This window comes from Argiope bruennichi, chromosome 5 (genome assembly GCF_947563725.1).
Source record: "Argiope bruennichi chromosome 5, qqArgBrue1.1, whole genome shotgun sequence".
NCBI lineage: Eukaryota > Metazoa > Arthropoda > Arachnida > Araneae > Araneidae > Argiope > Argiope bruennichi.
The window spans coordinates 7,211,052-7,236,798 of NC_079155.1; the positions used below are offsets into that span (position 1 = coordinate 7,211,052).

General features: G+C 27.8%; 1 protein-coding gene across 2 annotated transcripts in view; it reads right to left on the reverse strand.

Moving 5' to 3' along the window:
- Positions 1-25,747, reverse strand: part of LOC129969452 (opioid-binding protein/cell adhesion molecule homolog) — a 562,662-nt gene that overhangs the window by 247,225 nt on the left and 289,690 nt on the right. The window lies entirely within an intron of this gene.

Genomic DNA, 25,747 nt, shown 5'->3' on the forward strand with positions numbered 1-25,747 from the left:
AGAAGGAATATATATATATATATATATATATATATATATATATATATATATAGTTTATATATATATATATATATATATATATATATATATATATATATATATATATATATATATATATATATATATATATATATATATATATATATATATATAGTTTATATATATATATATATAGTTTATATATATATATATATATATATATATATATATATATATATATATATATATATATATATATATATATATATATATATATATATATATATATATATATATATATATATAAACTTTCCATCTGTATATTGAAATGCTTAATTTTCATTATGATATTAAAAAAATATGCTATTTTGAAATAACAAATATCTGGCGTTAAAATCTCTGTCTGCGATGTGACACACAAATATGCATGTAGATTTTAATGCAGAGGGCACCCTATATTTAAGTACCTTTCCCTATTACTTTAGATTATTATTTAGATTATTATTCAATTTTGTGCATTGTTTGTTTCAATTTGTTTATTTAAATTTTATCTTTAGAGGGAATATTAAAGTTCTAAAGCAAATAATATAAATAAATTTGAAAAAGTTATAAATTTTATTACGTGTATTTTTCCCATTTTACTCACGCATTCCTTTTTTTTATATTATGCACTATTTCCAAAAATGGATTAATTACCATTCATTCTATTTTTTAATTGCCACTCATTCTATTTTTATTGTTTTTGGTTTTAATCCTTACACAGCTAATCTTAAATTGAACAAGATTTTAACAGCTCCAGCAAAATGCTTGTGATCAACAAAATCTGTCAAGATGGTTAATTTCGAAATTCACTCGAAATGTCAAGCAAAGCCCTTTCAGCACTTCAAACAAACATCTTTTAAACCTGCATAAACTCATCCGGGGTGAAAAATGGATGGGGTAATGGATTACTCCAAACGTCCAGAAGAAGGTCCCAGAAGAGATTGTTGTTACTGTGAAAACGTTAATTAAGGGCCACCTTCATTAGGGGGCGTCATATTTTCTTCAATTTGCGAAGATCCGCATAGGCCATTAAAGAATCACATAACGCTGTAATTAAGCCAGACCTGCGCTCGCATGGAATTACCCCAGCTTTTGATTAGCGAAGCTTAACGCCATAGCTTATAAATTGAATTTTAATTATACTTATGCTAAATTCAAATTATATCAATGAAGTTTGCTTATTAATTCCATATAGTAAGTTCTAAACGATCTGAGTAATCGGGCCTTTCTAATTTAGCCGATATAAACTTTAACTATCATTCCAATTACCCTGGCTTACTAAAAATTCAACATCCATGGATTACTTTATAGAACTTTGTTAATATTTAGCCTTCTTGTCTTTACATGTGTTTAATTTTTGAAATAAAGTTCCATCACCTTTAAAACCTTGTTCACTGCCTGATTTTTTACGAAAATTCTGAAAAATAGTTAAAAAAGAAAACTGTTTTTCTTTATGGTTTCGATAAATCTCGTATTCATTCACTGTTTGGAAAATTGAATTTCTATGAATAATATTAGCAGAAGGGGGCTCATTGAAATTCTTTCACAATTGTAATTTCTTCCCATTATTTGAACTTCGTAGCACCATTCAATATCAAAGAACTAAATAAAGCATTGTGGGTTAAATATATACAGCATAATGCTCAATGTTATTTAAAACGCTTTTGTGTTACGGTTTTTATACTTACATTTTATTTAATTAACTAATATTTTTTCATCATATTAATAATCCAATAGGTGTTTGTTATACAGATGATAACTTTATTATTAAATGAAATATTTTTCAAGAAATTTTATTCTTTCAGCCGTATTTGTGTCCAGCACAATCAGGAATATTTGGAATTCTTCCGAAATAAATTAGAAACTGTCGTTCGTCACATTCGATAGAATTCGAATAGCTCCAAGAAAATATTTTTGGGTAGAGGATGGACAAGTATTTCTTTAAATCATTCTCTCTTGAAAATTTTTTAAAAAAAGCTTTGAAAATGTAACCAAAAAATAAATTTAAATTATGTTAAAATTTTGCTATTATTTAGCTTATCTATGCAAAACATAATTTTAATTTGCAAATTGAAAATAATTAGGACACAAAAAATAATCAGTTCCTCACTCCTAACAGTGGTGATCAATTCAATCATATCAATTTTTATTTCATATAGAAACCACATGATTCTATGCATGTCTTTAATGGCGATTCCTCATTTCCTTCTCTTTTCGGGAGATATCTCAAAAAAATTAATGTAAAATATATTTTCTAAGTGGGAAAAAACCTCCATGAAATAGCCTTTATACTCGATCATTGCATCAATTTTACAAATTTTGATCTTTTATTTTGAAAATGTCGCTTTTTAGATATATTATTAATAACCCTATCTTCCTTACATCTTCTGTTGTCGAGAGATAACGCAAAATATGCGTTTGACTTAATTCCCATTCTTAACAACTAGACTGATTTCATCAATTTTATTCGTCATTTTTCTAGAAGAAAGCTCTTTGTTTACTTTGCATGCAAAATTTGATAAATGCAAAACAAGCTTTTAGTAGAGTGCTAAGATGTCATTTATTTAGTAAAGTTGTTTGGCATTACTAAGTTACTGTTACTTACTTAACAAAAATAAAAATGCTTATTATTATAGCTAATGAACTACTGGTAATGGAAGACAGTCTTGTATTTATGCCATGAAAATCATTCTTCTGTATTTTTATTCTGTTTGAGAGTATATTTAGTAGAGATAAAAATGTTACATCACAAATTTAATAAAGAGATAATATCAATTCAATTAAGCTGTCAAACTATATGCTAATCCTACAGCTATAATTTTCTATCTATTCAAATATAGAAATTCTTACGTGCATAATATAGGTACTGATTAGTATTTTGAAATTTTATGCATCCTGTAAATACAAATTTGCAGTAAATTTATTTTGAATTTCTTCTTTTATGCTTTGAAGTGCCTTGTAATTTATAAAAATACTAGGCTTTAAATTCATTAAATATAAAAAATTGGGGCCTCGTGATATAATAAAAATATTTTCAGTTTACAACTTTTAATAAATCACATAAAATAATATTTCATTACATGAGCTTAGTTACGCTTCATACTTTTAATTCGCATTTTCGATACTGCGTATTTGTATTTATCCATATTAGGTTAAAATCATTGAAATATGTAAGAAAGTTCTAGAATAATTTGAAATTGCAGATATAGGGAATGTATTTTCTTTTCTCTACATTTCATGAAATTCGGAATATAAAGATTATTACGTGCCAGATGTGTGCTGATAGATAAATTTTGTTAATATTAACAATTAGTAACAATGTGAAATTTTGAAATAACATTTTTTAGTGAGTTTAAAGTCTTGTTATTTGTATGCCCAAATAGAGATATCAAAGAATATATTAATTAATTATTTCATTCAAGTATCTTTAAATATCAATTTCAGCATAATTATTTATTTATTTTCCTAAAAAGTAAACGTCTAGGATCCATTTTTTAAAAAATTATTCTTAGAATAAATATGCTGACATTTTACTGTGTCCTTTAATCTTAGATGCTTGCTTTAAGACTAAATAAAAATTTAAAAAAAATTAGTTGACTTTTTCTATTTGATTTAGCTGTATTAAAAGTAAAAAAAAAATCATTTGAAGCAAAAGATCTAGAAAAAATGTGAACATTCTATCATGAGGGTGCCTTATTTTCCTTCTACCTTAACAACATTTTTTTTTGAATATCAATCCCATTTTTTTTGCTTATTAAAATAATCTATACCTAAACATTCATTTTATTCATTGTTAAAAAGAATACAAGTTCTATCCATTCTTCATGTTGGCATACAGGATTTTAATCTAAGGAATATTTTTTTTCAATGGTTCAATAGCTTTTCTTAGAATGAGGCAATTATCTATGAGTTTTCCAAAATAATCCAACTTTTTAATAAACATGTACACATACATACGACAAACCTGATATCATACATTCAGTTTTTTCAATTAAGTAAAATAAATGACTTGGATATGAAAAAAAAACCCTACAAAAACAAAAGGTTGTTAATAAGAAAGAGAAAAGAAATTTCATTCCATAAAACTTGAAACGAGGCCTGCAAAGGACATTGCCCATTCATGAGACACGAGGTTAGTTGGTGAAAGAATAGATTTTGTTTTTCAATTTTTTTCTCTTCTTGCTTCTAATGTTCAGTTTTTATGCAAATTTTGTTAAGGATGTGAGTCAGTTAAAATATGTTCCAAAAACTCATTAGCGTTGTGGTAATTGTTCTTAGTCTCGAAGTTTTAAAGCCATTTGGGTGGAAATTGCTTTTTATCCTTTAAATAAACTGATGGAAGGATATGTATTTTAACAGAAATTGCAAAATTGAGTTAGGGTTTTATTTCTTGTGTGCGTTTATTTAAAATCCTTGAAGTTCCAATAAAAAGAAATATTATCGTAAAGATATTATTAAAGCGTATTTGTAAGTAAAAATGAGCTTATAATTATTGAAATTAAACATTAATTTTTCTTTAAGCAATTTTTTAAATGCTGATACAAATTACGATCATGCTTTTAAAAATGGGATAACTCATACTTCTCTGGCTAAAGCAGTGCCTTTGTTTTTGGGCGAGGTGCAATTTACATGATATGAATTAGGGTCATTCTTGATGATTTTATAAATCTTCATATGCATATATCAGTTGAATAACCTACGGTTTACTTTTAGATTTGAGGATTATATTACCTCTGAATCAAATTTTGGGAATTTCAAAAACAGTTATTCTTGTATACATAGCAAAATTAAACTGACTTGAACTTCTTGACTGACTTGAATTTCTTCCGTCGCCAAATTTTTAATGATGATTAATTAATAAGTAAACTCCACAGTAGATTTATAATGTAATTTCAGTCAAAATGAATTTTTTTCACAAATTAAGTCTTATTTATGATATATTAAAAAAGAAATAGATTAAGCAGATAGTAGATACAAAACTATATACAGGATGTTGCCTAATTTGACCGACAGATTCGGAGGGGTCGATAGTAGGCATCAAGAGGATAAAGAATAACCATACAACATGGGGTCCCAAATGTCGTTTTGGGGGTGAAAATCGCAAAAATTTAGGAAGTTTGATGAACCAGGGGGTCGTAACCTGCTGATTTGATGAAACAGGGGGTCGTAAATTATTGAAAACGAAAAAGAAGTTTAGAGCACTTATCTGCAAAAATATTAAAACTTTAAGAAAAATAAAAACTTGAAAATATAAGGAATTTTATACTCTTTAATTTGATATAAATCTGTTGTGAAAACTTAGGAGGTTTTAAGATATTCAAGAAAATCTGAAATGTATACCGGGAAACACATCGACACCAATATTTACAGAAGGCATTGCAAACTTCTATCGAAAAATTCTGAGGTGTAATAGCAGGCACGATAGAGTAGTAGAGAGATAGTAGACGATAAGAATTTTCAAAGAAATATAAAGTGGAAAAAAACGGTGAAAATTTATTTGCTAGAATACAGATACTGCATACATTTACAGCACAGACATTTTAACATAAGAAAGGAGACGATGAAAAACTTTGATAAAAATTGCTCAATGTTGCGGCCGCGAAGGGTATTACACAACCGACACCAACGTTTGATGGACCACCGGAAGTGCTCAAACATACCAGGTGCGCTTGCGATTACTCCAGCAGTGACAACGATCCGTGCTACGAGATTTTTCAATGTATCCAAAGTTATCGATTAAACAAGAGATTTCATATGGCTCCAGAAGAAGAAATCCAAGGGTTTCAGGTCCGGGGAACGTGGAAGCCAAACAACAGGCCCGCCAAGTCCAATCCACGTCCCAGGATATGTATCATCTAGGTAGTTAAGCACAGAATTAAAAAAAATGCGCTGGTGCACCATCATGCATTAACCACTTGTTCTGGCGTGCAATGACCGATATTTCCTGCAGTAAATCCGGAAGGACCTGCTGCAAGAAAACAAGGTACTTTACTCCACCTGCATTTGGCGTCGTTATTTTGAAGGATCCTGTCTCCCGCGACCGTCTATTAATATTTGCAAAGGTGCCGTGGTGTGGACAACGCCTACTTGGATATTGCTATTGGTATATTTTTTTGTGCTAGCTGTCCATTACCATCCGCTCGGTCATAAATTAAATGCATATCCGCATATTCGTCATTCGTGAAATCTGACATGTTGTTTGCGAATGACATTTATCGACTATCAATTCCGCGCTGCTCTTTAATGAATACAGGCTGCTTTTATATTCCTGGTACCATCAATTCTGCTATGTTCGCTGCTTTTATAATCCACGAACGCATGGAAAATTTAGATGCGAGAAAGCTTCTTCTTCTCGACTACCTTGTTCAAAATCCTTGCACTCTTAGGGCCATTCTCTTCGCCAGGCTAATTGTCTCTTCGCCTGTTTTTGCGATTTTCACAGAATAAACGTCTCCTGCGACCCTATGTTTTATGATAATTTTTTATCTCTTTATTACCTAATATCACTTCTCTAAATTTACCTTTCGAATTTCGCAATACCCTCTGTAAACATCGGTACCCATGTTGCAGCGATGTTTCCTGGCCAACATTTCATTATTACTTGAATATCTTAAAACCTCCTCAGTTTTTACACTACATATTTATATCAAATTAAAGAGTATAAAATTCTTTATATTTTCAAGCTTTTATTTTTCTTAACGTTTTAATATATTTGCAGATAAGAGTTCTAAACTACTTTTTTTCCCAATAATTTATGCTCCCCTGGTTCATCAAATCGGCATGTTACTTACATGAGAAATAGCCTTTAAGAATGTGCTTTCACTTAAAAAAATTCATAGTTAAAACACTTGTTGTTATTTTTTCATTAATTTTTTACAGTTTTCAAAAGTTCACCGACTCCTTATATTTTTGCGATTTTCACTCCCTAAACGTCGTTTGGGACCATACGTTTTATGGTGATTCTTTATTCTCTTGATGCCTCCTATAACCCTTCTGAATATATATATATATATATATATATATATATATATATATATATATATATATATATATAAGTACACAAGTAATTCCTATGTATATCAATTAGTTTATTTCATGCAAGTTTCAATTTGAAATACAAATTTACGATCACGATAAGAAATTTTGCTAATTGTAAAGTATGTATCGCATTCCAAAAAAAAAAACCTACCCATTTCAGTTCATGTTTTGTAATAAAAAAAGTACATATTAATAACAAATATAATGTAAGAATGCTTATTAATGCTTTGAAGATACATACATATTCTCGCAAACAGACGCACCACACATATTCACATCTCCCACACTGGCACACACACACACGCACATTCATACTCATACTGATACGCACACACAAACACACTCACGAATAGGGTAATGGAAATACTGAAAATTTCTTTATTGATGAATCAATTGTGTTTTATAATACATTTGTTTTCCAATACATATCAACAAACTACATATAAAAAATGGCAATTATTCGGTAAGAAGTAAATATGTTTAATTTACAAAAATAATATATTTTGAATATATCAATCATTAACTTTAACTTACAATCTTAAGTTTAATATTTCATCATCAGTAATATTTTCCTGCTCTAAGGCCTCGTTGACTTGATGTTAAAATCTTGATTTTACACTTGGAGAATCCATACCTCGAAATTCTATTCTACTAAAATTTGCAGCAAAATTAAACTCGATCAACATGGAAAAACGACTTCCTGCATGGCAGACCAGGAAATTTAAAGAGTTGCAGCTTAGGTATCAAAATTCTGCGGCCTGTTCCGAAATAATTCCGAGATATTAATCCAAATAAACCGATCGGGAAATGCTTACCTTATGCAATAAAAAATGAACTGTTTCAACAATGAGGGAAATAGAAAAATCAAAACAATAAATCTTGAAATATTCTTTAGGTGTATTTTAAATAAATACTTATTAATGCATGTGGCAATAATTTTGTCAAACTATGTGCATTTTAATGAATCATAATTAAATACACAAATGCAATTAAGTATAATCATTATAAGAAATTTACTTAATTAATATTTAGAAATGTCAACTTAAAAGAAAACTAAGGAATCTTAACAAGTAATTAAGACAGAAAAATGTATCTCTTGTTATATATAAATGAATAAGTTTCAAGAAATGCATGCAAAATCGCAATGAAGCACTTAACTGGAAATCTTTTCTTTTGATGATGAAATATCTTTAAGAAAAGTAAATTAACAATTTAATAGCGATTAATTTTCCATGACAGGTACAATGGTCGACTTAATTAATTAAAAGATCCAATTTCGTCAGAACTCGACGGGGATAAAAGCAATTACTTTAGGTTTCATTTATCTGATATTGTGAGTTAAACTCAGCTTATTAATTTTATCTTCAATAAATTTTTAAAAACTAGCATTCGGATAAGTTTTACAAAAAAGTAGCAAGGATATTTAAACTTAATTGGTAACCCTACTTGGAATTTTCTGATTTGAGTTCCATTAGTATGTAGGTAGATTTAGATGTAAAATGATTTAGAGTTTTAAAGCAGAAAACATAATTCTATAATTTTTACTGAATTATCGTTCTTTTCATTAGTTTGTTGAAAAGAGTACTGAAAAATATTTCTGAATGAAGATCCATTTAAAATTTTATTATTTTATAAAAGCAATTTTGCACTTACAAACTTTCCTATAGAAAAATATATATAATATATTTTAAAAAATAAAATGAATTCATTTCCTATACTAATATAATAACACGAAAGGAAACAAAAGCAAACTTTACTGACATCCAACTTAATTTAATTTATTTCTAGAAAAATCTATAAAAATATCTTTTATAGATAAACAATGTCTATTAAAAATAAATGTTTGCAGATTCTTAGGAAGAATATATTTTGAAATTTTAATCGAATATTTATGTTTATATTGAATATTTGTGTTTTTACCCATTGTTTATTCTTTTAACCCAAGGCAGAACGTCAAACTTGGGATTAAATAGTCCCACTTATTTCATATTGTTGGAATTAATAGTTTAACAAAAATACATCTATGAATTTAATTAATTAATTTATATTAATTAATAAATAATAATTCAATAAATAAAAATATATAATTTTTAAAATACATTCAAGTTCAAATGATGCTTTAAAATTGTTATATTTTTATATTTGTAAAGAATTTTTTTTCTATTTCTCATAATAACAAATACAATTAAAAACTAAAAATTTATAAATTACTCCTCAGGAAAAATTTCAGCTTCTCTTATTTTTGTATTAAATAAAAATAAATCTATTTCAAAATTTAACAAAAATATAATGTATCTGATGTTGAAAACAAAGCAGTACTTCTTTTATTAACAGGTAATATACATTTATGAAATACTAATTGATGCTTTCATATTATATCGGTTAGCATTTCTCATTTCGAGTTTCAAATATCTTTTTCTTCAAACTTTTAATTACTTCTTCTTCAAAGTTTCAAATATCATCTTTTTAATTGTCTGAATGCTTTAAGAAGGTTTGCAAGTGAAATGGGTCTCGTTCAGCCTGGATAAATTAAACCTGCTCAGTTGGCAAAGTGATTATTTTTAGAAGATGAGGGTAATATGCCTGAAAATAGATTAATCATATTCATAAGCTGGCTGAAACATGATATTATCCACAAGATTCAGTTTGAAAGGGAGGTAATCAACATCATTATTTTGCCACCACTTTTAGCTTATAAAGCCTTAATATGCATGTATTGAGTTCGGGTCAATTAAGTCGAAAGGATGAACTGATTCATTTGCTTAATTGAATTTCTCCAAGTCACAATAAGCTAAAGAAAGATTAAGTATGAATCTCAGTTCCATTAAATGGTTTATTCAACCATAGTTGTATTCCTGAAAAGATGAGTATATTCTATATAATAAATCATTTGATTTTTTTAAAAAAAATCTGGAATTAAAGATGTTACAGAATGATTAAATGATAATTTTATTGAATTATCGATTTTACTGGAAATTGTATTTTATCAAATAATTAATTACAAATTTTTTTGACTAAATAATTTTTATTTGATTTAATTTTTTGCTAAATACTATTAAAAACTATTAGATGATGATATCTTTTCATCTGTTTTTTCCTGTTGGTAAACTTAATAATTTTCAATTTAAAAAGAAAGACTTCATTGAAAAAAGCTGAAATATAAATCGATAAAAATTAATATTTTTTTTTCACTAGTATATAGCATTAAATTATTTATCATTAAAAAAATACATGAGCAATCGCAAGGCGGAGCAAGATTCTGTATGAATTTTTAATATTCATCATGTGATAAACGTTCCATGAAAGATTTTTTCAAATACCACATAAAAGTTATTTAAAAATAAATGTTACTTGCAAATACGATATATTTACAAAACTTTATGATGTATGACGTATTGTAAAATATGAACATATAAATTTTTAAAAAAATGGAAATTCAAATCTATTTGGCAAAATTGTTTAAAAATTCAAGTCTCCAAATTATAAATCTTAAGAAATTATGAAATAATTAGTTAAAATAAGTTTTTAGATAAAAATAAATTTTTCATAAAACTGCATTGACATACTATAATAATTTCTCAGAAAAATAGGGAAAAAAAGGAATATATATTGGACTTTTTAAAATAAACTGGTTTTTTTCAACAAAAAAAAATCGATACTCATATTAGATATACTATTTAATGAGAAAAAAATTCAGGACACATATGAAAAACTGAATAATTTATATGTATTCATCAGCATCGTATCATTTTCTCTCTGAGTATATTATCATTCTCAGTATATTTTATTCATGAAATTTTTTTCTTGACTTTTTCCATTCCTTCATTCATTCATAAATAAAACCTCCTCATTCATTTCTCTAGAGTTACAGCGAAAAGTTTCAGATTCTCACCAAAAAATTCTATTTCGAAAAACGATACACCATGATGGAATCACTTATGGTTCATTCTATTAAATCCCAGTTCACTATTGCGTGAACGAAGAGAAGAGTTACGAATCGAAACTAAAAGAATCCACACCACAGCACACACTGAGGTTCACTGAATCTCTCTCCACTGAAAAATGAAGTCACATTCTTTTAATTAAAAAGAACGGGTGGAGTGATGAAGACCGAAATGGAATAAATATACTCCCAGGTGGGATACTCCAATGAGCGGCCTCTCATGTCTTTTTTCTCAGGACGCCATCTTGAAAAACAGCTGGCAAGCGCATTATGGAATCGCCCGCTCAGAAACATTAGCTGCTTATGGATTTTCTCTGAGAAAAAAAAAATTACATCAAGTAAAGAGGTAAGAATCTGGGAAGAAAATAAGTGCTTTTGATCGTAGGAGTCATTAACAGTTTATGCTGGAAGTATATTGTCTAAATCGCGTGGTTTAATTCTTAGGTGACCTTTTTGATTACAAAATTCAATGACACATTTTCTTTTTCTCCTTATTATTTTTTAATTCTTTAACGCTGTAGTGTATTTATTTATAGATGCTCTTTTGTTCATGAAGCAAATATATAACGAAATATTTACTTTTTTCTCAATTAGTTCTTTACGCTGAAGAAAATAATTTATTATTAGGCGTAAAAAGTTGCTAAGTTCTTTAAAAAGTTACGGATGATATATGACAACAAGTCAATTCAATTTTTAGTTTAAGGTAATGTTGTTTTTTTAATTCTTTTATTGTATGAGATAGAAAAAAAAAATGGTACACTTAGAGGAATAATTTCATTATATGAACAGTGAAAAAATACAGTTTATTATGAGACAGTCGATATAAATCCCGAACTTATTTATAATCAAAAACGTGTTGACTCTCTAATCTTATCTTTGAGCCCAAATTCACTCTATTTTTGTTCAGCCGGCGTCCTGGCATAGGGGTAGCGCATCTTCCCCGTGATCTAGGCGTCCCGGGTCCGAGTCCGGGTTTGGGCATGGCTGTTCTTCCTGTTCTATCTGTGAGATGTGTGAATGTGCCCTCCTGTAAAAAGGGGGTTGTGCAAGCGAATGAGTGATGCGTAAGTAGTCATGTCGTACTCTTGGCCCAAGTTGGTTCTACGATAAAAACAAGAGGCACTCTCCCTTAGGCTTAAATTAATTTAATATTAAATTAATTTAATTAAGAAAATATTAATGCTAAGATGTAAAATGGCATATTTTTCGATACTTCAATAACTTAATGAAAATTAGTATAAGTTTCTTTTATTGATTACAAATCTTTTTATTTATGAAGTTATTAAATTCTAGTTGTAATTCACTTGTTTGTTTACTTAACTCAAATAATCTGCTTTTGTTTAGAATAAAATTCATCCTCAAACAGAAAAATAAATGTAATGCATCGAAGATAATTAAATGTTTTAACGTGATATAATGCCTAAAGATAGATATCAAGCGAAAAATGCTTAGAGGAATGTTTCGTTTCTATTCAGATGCTACTGAATAGAAACGAAACTACAAAGATAATTATAATATATTTTAAGTTATTCTTCTATATTAAAACGTTATTCCTCAATCTTTTCAACCAAAATATAAAACTGAGTTCCAAGATACATTCAAAATTACCTCAACCATCATTTCGAAGAATTTTTTTCCAATCATCCTTTTAAATTTGAATTTTCTTTGAAAATTAACAATAATACATTTCCTAGTAAACTCTCATTATTATTGCACATTTTGAAGAATTCATAATATTTGAAAATGAATTAGCTTCCTCATTTAGTCATAAATTAACAAACCTAATCAACAAACGCAAATTAAAATTCACTTTGGAATTAAATTAACTAGTGTTTTTCAGCATTAATTTGCAAATTAACTTAATCAGCAGCAGTTAGTAGTAACCAAAAAACCAGCAGTCAAAATAAGCTAAGATTTAAGTCAATCAGAAAATGTACAATAAGAAAAAAAATACATAACAACAAAAACGGGTGTAAAGAAAATGGCATTTATTGCATACCAAGACGTAATTTCTTATAACTGTTTACAAAATTTTCCAAAAATGCGCACTAAATTATGTTTGTAAGGAAAAGTGTTAATTAATCCATATAAAAGGCTTCAAGACATGCTCCCCCTCTCTCTTTCTCTATAGATATATAACGACACGCGTGCTATAATTCAACTCTGCAGGTAAATTAAAAAGAGAAGCGTGAACTTTTTATTGATCATAAAAAGAACGTGATTAATGCTAACGGAAACCACATGCCTTGCTAAAACCTCGACTTTTAATTTAATCTTCTTTGCACCTCAGACAAGCTCCATGCCAAACTGGATACCATAAAAAACATTAATGTGTGCAATCTCGGTTAAGAACTTTATCAAGAAACTAAGAATTAATCACCAGACAGCTGAAGTAACATCGAAAAGAAGAATGAAGTTTCCAAAAAAAGAAAAACCTTAGACCTCAGAAGTGCAAAAAGATGATCAAAAAGCTGATCAGGCTGTATTCAGATCAAAGTTAATTGCAAAGAAAAGAATTTTCCTATTAAATTAATGAGATCAGTAATTGCAGTTGCCTTCGCTGGTTCAAAATATGAGATCCGTTAGAGAGAAGAGATCGCGATTTTTTCTCGTTAAGCTTGATTCTTTGGAGGAAAAGTGATACAAGTTTGATGCAGAAAAATTTGTAATGTTTATTTTTTAAAACAATGCTAAAAAACTATGAAATTAAAAAATAATTATAATATTTTCAAAATACGTTTTCCACATTGATTTCGGGTTTTAAGGACATATTAGTATTGTCAAAATTTTTAAATCTATTGTTTAAATTTTGGCCATAAAATAAATGTTTGCCATCCTTTCACAAAACAGCATTTTCAATTTCTATTTGTCCTCTTCTTTTTGTTTTGGTTATTACGAAGTTATGGGCAAGGACCATATTCCATTCAATAATTGTCGAATAATTCATGGATGAATACAATTTAGAAGTTGAATATTTTGTGTTGTGTATGCCTATACGTTGAAGAACTGAAAATTGTCTAAGTTTGGTGGCAATGAAGCTGAGAAAATTTTAATCAATAATGATTTAAATTTACGAGATTTGACTTTAAACTGTGCTCGAAGAGATACATTTTTATTTTTTTATACCTGTCACAATTTTTTTCTCATTTTATTATCAACTAAACAATGCTTTATATTAAAAATACACATATATAAAATCATGAAGAGAGGTAGATAGACTCGAAAGTATTTTTGCCTTGATCAGTCATAACGAAAATGATTAAGGTTTTTATTAAGTTTTGTAAGATTAAATATTTTTTTGCAAACATACTAGTTGTAAATTGTAATTTTAAATTGTCGATGAACTGAGAATTTGATGGCGAGGAAGCTGAACGAATTTTGACATCTTGAATCATATGAATTTGTTAGATTTGTTCTTAAACTGTTCTAGAATTTTAAAAAAAATGAATTGTTTTATTATCGTCCGAATTTTTTTCCCATTATATACTAAATCAACAATATTTTAAGTTAAGAATACAAATATTTGTAAACAATAAAATGGGTAGATAGACTCGAATTTTTTTTTTCGTTGATCAGTCACATCGGATATGATTAAAGCGATAATAATAATGATAAGGTGATTTCTGGGCAGTCATATTATTTGTAAAAAGTCTGGTACAGAAAATGTAGCTGTAAATTGTTGAAGAAATGAAAGATTGATGCTAATGAAGAAGTGAAAATTTTAACCGATCATGATCCAAATTTGCTAGATTTGTTCTTCAATTGCACTTGTATAAAAGAACTTTGATTTATTTTATTTTTTCTCAATTTTTCTCCTCTTTATGTTATCATTTGAAGAAAAGATATTATCTGAATGATACAATGTTTTTTGTCCGTAAGGTAAAATCTAAGTTTTCCAGAAAAACATTTTGCTCAAAAAAATCATAAGTACTCTAAAAAGATATTAATATATCACAGAAATAGAAGAAATGGCAGACAAACAGATGTTGTTTCTATGATCTAAAAACATTTTGCACAGATTATAACGGCGGATGTTATCAATTCAGACAATGGATAGATAGATGAATCAAGTCTAAAACTTCATAATGCTATGATGCTTCAGATTAATGTTTTATTATTTATAAACAAACTAAAAAGAATAGTAAATCCAAAGTTAAATTATCGAGAATTTATTTGAAAATTTCCTGTTAAATGATAGAAATCACCCAACTCCATAATTATTTGTCGATACTTGAATTAAAAAAAATCACTTATGTCAATTTTTCCAGTCTTCCGAAAAAAGTTATTTATGGAAAAAATAAACCTATAAATCTTAAATTGATAAAACATCAAGACATCTTTCTTTTCGAATTCCAATAGCATTGTTTTGAACAAAAAAAAAAAAAAAAAAAAAAAAAGAGAAAATATAATTAAATCACAGTTTTGTTTCATTATTTTCATCATATAATTTGTAATTGTAATTCAATCAGGTTTTACATAATAAAAAAATGATTCTTGGACAGAAATATGTTTTAAAAGATTTATATTAATATTAAAATATATTGCTCTGTACTCCTTATATCCTTTTTTAAAGCAATCGTAAAGAACATGGTATGTAAACTATTTAATTTCATTCTTTGTTGTGCATGCACGAGAATAATTTAATACGAATGAAATTTGCATTTTTTTCTAATCATTTTAAATAGTAAAGCTCCTTAGAAAAAAAACATTTTTTTCTGATATTCATAATCTTATACAGTTTTCAAAGGAAATTAGGATTTTCCTCATATGAAAAACAATATTAAATATATGCACATGCAGTATTTGAATTTCAAATTATTTACGAGAAATAATTTTTTGTTCTTCATATTTCGACTTACTTCTTTATTATAAATATCTGCAAGCGATTGTGAATAATAATAAATTTTCTCTCATAAATAAAATAATGTAAAAAATGAAATATGCTTGTTTAAATATTTATTTTCCATTTGAGTTTTTTCTTTTTAAAAGCATGTAAATACTTTTAAATGCAGCAATACTAGTAATCTATAAAAAATATAAAATAAAATTTTGATATATATGCTTTCAAAATTTCATACGAAACTGCTTTATCATATTCCCTTTCAGAAAGAGAGATAAACATTCATATTTAAATTTTTTCACTACGTCTATAAACCATTTTTTCGATTTCTATAAACAACAATAGTTCAACTGAATATATTTTGAAAACAGAAAAGCAAGGGTAGAAGTTTGTTCTGAAAATTATTTTATCTGTTATAAAATATAATCGTGTCACAAATATATTGTAATGTCAGTATTATGGTAAGGTACAAGAACAAAGCAAGGAAAAAAAAAACATGTCGTAATGTTTAAACCTCTAAGGTTCAATGCTGACATGCCACATTCGTACCACATCAGAAATATATCTTGTTGAATCGCTAATATTCTCGCATTTTATTTCTTATTGGATATTTTTTGAAAGTTTATTTTCTGAACTGGCTTTCAAACGAAAGCAGTAACTCAGGTTGCTAAAGTTCAGCCCAGGCATGTGCATTGAAGTTGCGGTTCTGCAGCACCCTATATAGTAAATAACAAATTGGACAGTCTTAATGCACGAATTGATTGTCACATTGATTTCAGCACAGATAAATATTTATGAACGAATTTAGCAATTTTAATTTACGAAGAGATTGCTACATTGATTTCAGCACAGATAAATATTTATGAACGAATTTAGCAATTTTAATTTACGAAGAGATTGCTACAATGATTTCAGCACAGATAAATATTTATGAACGAATTTAGCAATTTTAATTTACGAAGAGATTGCTACATTTATTTTAGAATCTATAAGGACTTTCTCATATAAAAGATGATAAAAAAAATCTAAATATACTAGGTTTTCAAGAAACGGAGTTGCCTAAAATAAGTGGATGAAAAGAAATAAAATAATTTAGTAGCAGGTAATAAAGAAAGCAAGTTTCTGCCTTTATAATCCTATAATCTCTTTCTAAGGTCTCTTCAGAATCTGAAAATCTTCAGAAATTTAAGAAAAACAATAACTGCTAAGAAAAACGGATATGTAAGTGGTTATTGATGGATGAATTGTCATTATAAAACAATACTGATATCTGTATTATTTTATGATGACACTTCGAGATTTGAAAACTTATCAACATTCTTGAAATATATATAAAAAAAAATAATCAAGCAAATCAATCATCGTAGTTACTCGATTTGTGTTTTATTAATCCAGAAATATAGAGATTATTATTTCTGTTGAAACTACCTATGTTATAATAAAATACCTACATCTCTACAAGTCCTCTTTCTATGCAAATCAGCCAGCTAATATTGGTCAATTTATTGCTAGGTAAAAGTTATAAAGGGAATTGACTACCATTTAATATTCATATTTTTGTGAGTATAGAATATAGTTGAAGATAATCACATGTTATCTAAGAGATTTAAAAAAAATCGAATGATGCGTGAAAGAAAGGCGATTTCATCCTTCTCTGGTAGGCTTCTACAGTAGTTTCACAGAAATCTGGATGCAGAGGATCTGTCTGATATCAGACCTTAATAACGCGCTATTAGTGCAAGCTGGTTGAAAAATCGCGCTTTAAAAACTGATTTATGTATATTACATGAAATATCAAAAATATTGAATATATTTTATAAAGTGAATATTACCAAAATCACTGACATCGATTTGCTTTAACTTTCCATATCTTTTGGAAACGTAGAATTTATGGATATTACATAAAATATTTAAAACATAGAATATATTCTATAAAATATATATTTGCAAAATCACTGGCATCGACTTTTTTTGACTTTGCTTCCATATCTTTTTGAAACTTTAGACAACTAGATAAATCAACTACTGGATTAGGGGAAAAAAACATTGTATACGAATGCTCAAGATTAAAAGTAAGGAAAATCTCATTGGCAAATACACAATGCGAATGTCCGTAACATGAGAAGAAATTAATTCGCTCATAAGTTTTTCTCGCTGCTTTTGTGACTCAATCCAATTTCAGTGTATTAGCTTTCAATTATTGAAATCCAACGAAACTTAATATTATCGATTGTTATTATGAATAAAGCTCTACTGATTACAATGGATTTTCTATTCATAAATTATTATTTAGAAAAAAATAATGATTGTGCCTCCATTTAAGCATGGGTGAACATTACTATCAGATTATAAAATTTACCAATTGTCACCATAAGAAATAATGAATTTTTTAAATGTTTATTTACAACAAGTATAGAATTCAGATACTCATACAACAACAAACAAATTAATGCGAAACGCTTTTACAAATGTAGGGATTCATTAAAAAAATTCCATCGGCAGCAAGGAACCCATGAGTCATACGAGACATGGCAGAAATTGTAGCTAAACTCTTTCAAGAAAGAGGGAAATAAAAGCCATTCGGCATTTAACAGTTGAAGAGCCTGTAAGTAGAATGCACCCAAGGGAGATGAATCTAGTCACGCAAAACGTTCCATGTAATAGATCCCCTTCGGTAATCTCACTAGATCACGATATGTTCTCATGTTAGAGCGAGTGTTGATGTTGGTTTTTAGCTATTACACTTTAGTAGCTTCTTAATAGCATAAGATAAATTTACAATATTTGCCAGGGAAGGAAGCGTTTGATAAAAATCGATTATCAATGAAACTGAATCATTCCTTGGTAAATGGAGCCACGAGAAATATAATGAACTCTGAGATGGAAATTCATGATGCATTCTTAAGAAATATAATAAAATTTATTTTATTATTTTCAGGAGTTCCTATGTTGCCAACTATGAGAAATTCGATTTTTATTCATAATTTATATATTTTTAAAGTTATTCTGTTAAACAATTAATTTGCAAAGTACTTGCAACTAAAAACATTCTGAATACTTCCAAATTTTGATAGCAATAAAATGAATGTGATTTAAATTTGATATATTCTTAAATTTTTATTAAGATGCTTATTGAATTTAAAATTGAAGGGAAAATGTAATTATAATTTTTGTATTGGTGTCAATAAATGTGTTTTGGTATTGGTGTCATAGCACTTTGGCTATGTTTGCTAGTGAGTAAATTATTTATATATGAAGACAGATTTATTACATGTGTATAAATAAATAGAAATACAGGGTGTTTATAAAGTCCCGGACCCATTTTGATGTTTAATAACTCGTAAAATAATAAAGATAGATTTAAATTAATAACATAAATGGTTAAATAGACTCAAAAAGTTTCATGACCCTTGTCAATGAACTTCCACGTGTGCCCCCTTCGTCGCACGGAGAATATCAAGTCGATAGTCAATTTCACGCCAGGTAGCGACAAGCATGTCGGCATCCACAGAGCCATTTGCGCACTTTATGGCGATTAACAATGCCAGAAACATGAAAGGATGCTTCATCGGAGAACATTATGCTCTTTAGAAAATCAGCAGCATCTTCTATCCTCCTTAGCATATCTGTTGCAAAGGCCATCCTCCTAGGTCTATCGTTCGGTTCCAAAACTTGAACAATTTGAACTTTGTATGCATGCAGTCTTAATTTTTTCTTAATAACCTTGTACACCGTCGAAATTGGCATATCCAATTCTGTTGCCGCTGATCTCACAGATATTCTAGGATTGTGTAAAAATGTCTCTCTGACACGCTCAACATCAAAATCACTTGTGCAAGGACGTCTGGAACGTTTCTTATCTTCGATACTTCCAATTTCTAGAAAACTCTTTTTCCACCGCAAGGTGCTGTTTTTGGATGGAGGACCTTTTGGTAAATTCTTCTGAAATTTCTCTGTGCTTGCACTATCGATTTCATTTCTATGAACTACCATAAAATCTGTGCTTTCTCTTGTGGTGTATGCATTCTCCTTAATATCCGCTCGAATAAAACATCACATACAAAAGTACTACATAGAACAAACACATCAAAAGTAAACATAACATTGCAATAGTTGACAAAAACAAAAGAGAGAAAAATGCAATTAATAAGCAGACAATATTTAGAAAAGTACAGATATTTAGACTGGAAAATGAAATTATCTGAAATTAATCACACGCGCAGACGATATTTACAAAAGTAAAAATATTCAAACCTGAAAAGGAAAATATATGAGTTATTCCATCAATAAATGTCATAAGTGTGTTTATATCTTTATTATTTTATGAGTTATTAAACATCAAAATGGGTCCGGGACTTTATAAACACCCTGTATATATTCTTTATTATTTTACTGATTTGCTGGAATATTTTTTTCTAATTGAAATTTACCATCAAGTTTAAGAAATTCATTAAAAAACTGTCTATATAATCTGTTATTCCATCACTAGATCGTATAAAAATTTAAAATTTCTACGAGACTAAAATCCTATAGATTCTTCTATCCTTTGAGTAAAGATGTAAAAAGGATAAAAGCAGTTCTTCAGAATTTAAAATTTCAAAGAATAATTGATTTAAAGTTTTTTTCCTTTATTTACATAGAAAATTTCATAAAAATATGTGACAGTTCTTTAGAAAGAATTTAATTTATTATTATATGACAAACTCATACTTTCTTAGAAATTTTAATATAATTTGACAGCTATTTTATCATTTGCATTTCTTTTTCTTTGTTCTAAAACAGAACATAATTCTTAAACTATTTTTTACATTACAAAATATTATTCTATGATGGAAATAAAAAAAGCTAAGAAATTTTTTTTAAATAATTAGATAATTTCGGACTTCACTTATTTTTAGAGTGATAAAAAATCATTTTTTTTAAAGGTAAAACTTTAAACTTGCAATATACTTTCGCATTTGGCCGAAGATAACTGGAACAATTTTTGTTCATTATAAATAATAAAGTCAAATAAAATAACTTCTTTCGAATTCAAAATTCTTATATCTACTAGAAAAATTATAATGAATACTTACGAAATTACAGATTTGTGATTAGAACAGTGGTCGTTGTAACCCAACTTTTCTATTTTTTAAGTTTTATCACAGAAAATATGAAACAGATAAGTGTTAGAATACGAAACAGAAAAATCTTATCTATTCAAAGTGTTTTTTTTTCCTCAGATTCTTCAACATATTTGCACCATATTTTTTTAAAGTTTTACTTAATTTTTATAGTAATTTTACATATTTATGTAACAAAAATCATATTTTAATACATTCACAGTTATGATGACCAATATAAATATCTCGATAATATCTATAAAATCAGATTTTCTCAATATTTAATATTTTTTTAGTTAAAAAATAAAATAAAAAGGATAAAAACTCTTTAACTTATAAATTTAAAAAGAATGTTAATCATTTTCCTCAGAATTTCTCAAAATAAAATTAAAAATTATTTTTTTTTACCTTATATCAAATAATTATAAAAAAAAAAAACCCACAATTTTCACAAAGCAAATATAACTTTTTTGTCACGAGAAGGTCCATAATAGTGTTTCATTTATTACCTTTAATTGCTTTGAAACCTTAAATTAACAATTTACTTTGCTGCTAAATTATTACAACTTATTAAAAAAAAATGCCATATGAATAAACACACAATTTTCCCCAATACATATGCAAATTATAAAATGTATTCCAATCTGAAGAATGAAAATGCTCCTTTTATATGATCTTATATTTTAGTAAATGATATACCATGCGATTATCCATAATCATCCCCTGCAAGTTATAATCAAAGCTGTTAGAAAAACAACCAAAAAAGTTTCTTTTCCTTTTGCACGTGGAACATTTTACTCCAACAACCAATCTAGAAAGTGGTGTGCGTTTTATCTCCTAGTACTTGTATTTTGTATCGGATTGATAGCGGTCACGACACAAGGCATTACTGGCAATTACTGGATGACATATATTGTTTTTGCGTGCGATATCCACAAATATCCACGGCTTACCACTACATTTTCTTTTAAGTAATCTTATCAATAATTCACATATTTCAATCAAGAACAGCGCCTGACACTCCCCCGGGTCCCGAATTTCGGGGGAATGCGTATTCGAATGGTTGAGCACGGAAATGGTCTAGACAGGATCAACTTGATGAATCGGAGAAAAAATGAGGTAAGTCAAATAAGACAGATGGCATTTACTATTTTGCGTGCTATCTAAACATACTCAGTCAAAGAAAATTTTGTCGCAAACTGAATTAGTTCTTTTGATTACAAAGGTTGAAATACCAATATAATTTTTTAAAGATGATCTTTTGTCTGGTTTAATTTTGAGAAATTTGGTGAAATGTTTTTACCAAATGTTTATCCTTTAAATCGCAAGTTGATAAGAAGTAAAGCCCCTATCATCTGTGAATTTTTCTTACTTTTAGTATCTTACTAATCCAGGGATCACATAACGGAGAAATAACCTTCCAAGTATGTAAAGTGCATACTCGGTTATTAAAATATAGATATATAGTTTCTGGCAAAAAAGTAAATGTAATCACTTTTATGGCAAATAAGGAAAAGAATTTTATATATATATATATATATATATATATATATATATATATATATATATATATATATATATATATATATATAATATCCATGATTATTGTACATCTAAAAGAATTAGAAACTAAAGAACTAAACATTACAATACGATTCTATACATTTCTACATACAAGTTTTATATCAATGTTCAATACATTTCTACATACAAGTTTTATGTCCATGTTCAATACATTTCTACATACATTCACTTTAAGAAAATCAGTTTTAGGAATAGCATTTCCCTCTCTTTTATATCTCTGCAATTACTGATTACAGCTAATTATTCACACAGAATCCCACTTCTTAATCATTGTTTTAATGCTCATCACTCAGTAAAGATAAAACATTAAGTTAGAGCAAAGATATGGTATTCGCTAAATATAAGATCTGCTGTCTACTAAGAATGCATTGTAGTTCCTAGCCTAAATATTTGATCAGAATTTGAGTTTGAGTTGAAACAGGTGAGCGTATATCACATGAGAAGAAATTAATGTTTTCCTGACTTTCCTTAAATATTTTGACAATCTTTTATTGCATTCTTATTAATAATTTGAGATATACGATGCTGACAATAATAATAAGTTTTTACCATTCCTTATTGTCAAGGATCAAATATGAAATAATATCGACGGAAAACTATATTTTACGCAACATTTTTATTTCCCATTATGAAACATTTGATGACCTGAATGTACATGGTATTGAATTATGAACAAAGAACTGCGGAGGTCTATCTGCTAAATTTTTTTTAATCTCTTACGGAATTTCAAACGGTATTAATAAACAGGCTATGCAAAAGAAATCTCTCATATGTTTAAGATATATCTTTCATTAAATCTAATTTTTAAAATCAAATCAAATTAAAATATATCTATATCTAGCTTATTTTTCATAATCGACACCATGTTTCTAAATATATTAATTTTATTTATAAAGAAAAATATTTATTAATTTGGTAATTTGGAGATTTATTTTGATAAATTTTATATTTGAAGATTTATAATTTGGTAATTTAAAGATTTATTTTGAAGAATTTTATATTTGAAGATTTATTAATTTGGTAATTTAAAGATTTATTTTGAAGAATTTTATATTTGAAGATTTAATAATTTGCTAATGAATTATTATTGGATTTTTGGGATATTTTCGAGAATAAATTTTAAAAAAAATAAAGAACTTTCGTTTAAATTAAAAATACTTAATAAAATTTCACTTTCTTCTTAATTTCAACATGACCTAATTACATTACTTTAATATTCAATGGATTTCTTTACAGATATATTTTTTTAATATCTATGACAATTTTATTCCATCTTCTCTTATGAGGTTAAGAGCATTTTTGTTTACATGCAAGACAAATGTTTCAAGTTTCCCTTCCCAACATTCCCTTCCCTAATACAAGCTTTGGAAGGTCAGCCTAGCAGTGGAAATACTACATTTCCACTGGATCTTGAGATAATTGAATTGGACTATAATAATATTTTTACATCTGTCATTCAACAACTTTTATCATTTTTTTTAATAATTAGAATTTGCGATGGGCAATGTCGATGGAAGTACAGAGGAATGAATCTTAAAATTATATGAATAGAAATGTAAGGAACATATATGTAAGGATCCTTATAATATATCTATAAGGAACATTAAAATCAAGTTGGAGTGAATTATTTTTAATCATCATACATTTTTTAGTTAAAACTAAAATATTTTTTTTTCAAAACTTTTATATCCGGATAGGTGTGCTTTCTTTGATATCTTTGAAAATAATGTTTTCTGTTCATTCAGATATCTTGAATAATTCAGAAATCATTTTGATTTAGAAACGTTAATCAAAAATGTAATCCAAAACAGCAATTGTTTCTGAATGAATGAACCTAATTATGGGAATTCCAACTAAATAATTTCAAAGACAATTCAATACTTGTTTTAAATATTTCTGATACTTTGAAATAAGCTATTTACTATTCGAAATTAGTTATTTACTTGAATGAAAAGTAGCTTTCCTGAAATAAAAAATTCACCATAATTTCCTTATTAAATGCGGATTATAAAATACGTTTATTCTATGTTTAGAAATTAAAATTTGTCTGGAGACTTTTTGACGAAAACGTAAATTTATTTTATATTTAGTCTTGGATAATAATCAGAATTTTGTAGTAACAATAGGGAAAAAATGAAACCCTTGGAAAAAAATTGTTGGTAGTTAATTGGAAGTTAATTAGTTTTATCGAATTCTTTATATTATTTCTTCTAAATGCATGCTAAATATTGATTGATTGTGAATGTCCGTAGACAAACTTTCTTTAATAATGGAAAATGGGATTTTAATTATGGCACTCCCATATGCTTATTTTGGTTGTATTTATGCGCGTCTGTATAATACAAATGTTACATAAATCGAACTATTAAGATGCATATATCAAATGATTAGAATAGTCGAAGTCGGAGCCCTGGCCTAGGGGTAGCGCGTCTTCATCAGATCTGGGCGTCCCAGGTTCGAGCATGGTTGTTCTCTACCGTGTGTTCTGCATGTGAGGTGTATGAAAGAGCTCCTAAAAAGAGGTTGCAAGTAAGTGTCATCTTTATATGAGCTCAAGTCAAAATTCTGCCCTCAGAAGCTACTGCGCTCTTCTTTCCTCGATCTCTTGGTTGGAATTGGAGTTCAATCCATGGGGGATAAGCAGCAGCAACAACAACATAATAATCAGAATATGTATTTAAAATAATTTTGGAACCCTCTTTGAATTTGCGATAATTAGATAGCTTTAATATTTTTTTAATAGATATTCTAGAAATGCAAGCAATCTATTCGAACTGATATTGTTTTAAATAATGTAAATTAATATTATAAAAGAATGTTGCAATTTCATTCATGATAAACAAAAAAAAATCATTTTATTCTTTCCACGCAATAGTCCTAACTCAAAGCTGAAGGATTAAATGGTATTGAAGCAATTAATCTTAGTTAAATTATGATGTTCCATTTATACAAAAGTGTAAAATAAAGTGTTTGATTCTATACATGACAAAAAGGCTGGAATTGCACCAGCATTTCTGCTAAACAATAATGAACGCTGTTGAATCTCTTTCAGTTTTCAGGTATTGAATTTCAATTTTTATGGTATTCACAGACTAGCGTCCTTTTAATCTACATCATTCGATTAGGATCAATAAGCTATTCATGTTTGGTATTTTCACACTCTCGATTTTACGATAACTACACAACCTATTTTAATCCACCTTAACAATGGCCAGCTCT